This window comes from Orycteropus afer, unplaced genomic scaffold (assembly GCF_000298275.1).
Source record: "Orycteropus afer afer isolate SDZICR_OR568_19922 unplaced genomic scaffold, OryAfe1.0 scaffold00366, whole genome shotgun sequence".
Taxonomy (NCBI): domain Eukaryota; kingdom Metazoa; phylum Chordata; class Mammalia; order Tubulidentata; family Orycteropodidae; genus Orycteropus; species Orycteropus afer.
In genome coordinates, this window is record NW_006921953.1 from 948,974 (window position 1) to 951,001 (window position 2,028).

The following is a 2,028-nucleotide window of genomic DNA, read 5'->3' on the forward strand; positions in this document are numbered from 1 at the left end:
AGGTTTGAACCACCAGCCTTCTGGTTAGCAGTCAAGTGCCTTACGCACTATGCTATCAGAGCTCCTTGGATCATGTATACCACAGCCTAATGCCTAGCCTTAATAAGATTCATCATGGCCTTATCCACAGACTTTCATGAAATTCTTCCTTGTAAACTCCAAGGGAAGATGAAGCCTATCAACTATTTATTGATCAGTTTTCTTTTCTCCTGGAAGCCTTCATTTGAGAGTAACAATAATGCTCCCACTTTACTTAGCTAGGTTTGTGCCTGTCACTCCATTTTTATATTCTCACATTTCCCGTTCGTTCTTATGAAAATTACTGTACACAAAATTTAAATTAGAAAAAAATAGTACAGATGGCATAAGTCCACTATTATGGAATTATACCTGGATTATCTATAGAACTTCTTATCTATATCTAAGTAATCTGAAATGAAGATCATCTAATGTCTATTTAGGCTATTTCTGCGTAAGGAAATCTAGATGATTTGGGGGATATAGGAACTTTCTTCTTTGTACTATTTTTCTAATGAATTTTTAAAATTGTGAATGTGTCATTTTTATTAAAAAGCCATTATATTGTTCTCATTTCACAACTTTAAAAAAGTTTAAGAACTCTTCCTTTCCTATGTAAGACAAAAACATCTATATGGTAGGATTCAGAAATGTTACATCATTAGTCATGACAGTAAACCATATGTCACAATGAAAACATAACAACTATGCCCTGAGAAAAATCATTTGGCTATAGTAAGCCCTTAAAAGAAAGAGAGATATTAGTAAGTCTTTACTGTCAGAAAAATGCTACCAACAATTTCTCAAATATAATACTATCTCTACATAAATGTATGTATTTTAAATCTGGATTTTTACTCTCAGCACATGACATTTTGTGTCAGACAATTCTTTGTTGTGAAGGGCTATTCTTTACACTGCGGCATATTTAGCAGCACCCTTGGCTTCTACCCACAAGATACTAGTAGCACCCCACTAGTATGACAACCAACAATGTCTCCAGGCATTGTCAAATGTCCCTTGGGGCACAAAATCACTCCCTTGAGAAATACTGTTTTAAATACATAATTTAAAGCAAGAACAATGGAAACAGTCATTTAAAAAGACTTTTTTTCTTTTAAATTCTGCTTAAAAACAATATCTTAGGTATAGGGTCCAATCAATAAATCATAGCCTGGACTGAAAAGTTGTTGTGACTAGAAATGAATGTCAATGAAGGGACATCAAATTCAGACCAGCAATCAAAATGTTCAAATATCAAGCCTACCAAGATCATTATTAATTTAAGTCAGGCTATTAATGCAATAAATATAACAAAATTCTCACATCAGCATTAAACAACATTGACAAAGGTACCAATTAAGAATTATAAAATGAGAAACTTTGGAGTTCCGGCAAGATGGCAGACTAGGCAGAAGGACTGCACAGATGCTCTTCAACAAAGAAAAGGGAAACCAATTAACACAGACACAGAAGATAATCTTGGACCCCTGAGCCTTGAAGGGAAGGATACAAAAGTGGACTAAACCCCAACTAGCAGAAGAAATTGCGTGAAAATACCAAAAAAAGAGACACAAGGAGATGCAGTCTGGCAGTGGCCTGAGCAACCATGACGGCACAGACGACAGGACTTGGAGATTCCCGAGTGGTGGTAGGACCTAAGAATTAACCCAAAAATCGCCCTGCTAACCAGGGACTGCACGGAAGACTGTGCACAGTGGCTGGGGAACAAACGGAGAAGGTGAAGAGAAAGGTGGGCTGAGCTGTGGACTTGTGCCGGCCTGGAGGGCGCCGCCATGTTGTAGGTTTAAAAAGCAGCCTGACTATTTTGGATATTTAAAGAGACAGGGCTCTTGCAGATTCCTGTGGTGGTAGGACTTAAGAATTAACCTAAAAATCACCCTGCTAGCCAGCGAATGCACGGAGGACTGTGCATGGTGGCTGGGGAACAAACGGAGAAGGTGAAGAGAAAGGTGGGCTGAGCTGTGGACTTTTGCCGGTCTGGAGGTT

At 38.3% G+C, this 2,028-nt stretch overlaps 1 protein-coding gene across 1 annotated transcript in view; it reads right to left on the reverse strand.

Moving 5' to 3' along the window:
* Positions 1-2,028, reverse strand: part of UIMC1 (ubiquitin interaction motif containing 1) — a 204,539-nt gene that overhangs the window by 126,814 nt on the left and 75,697 nt on the right. The window lies entirely within an intron of this gene.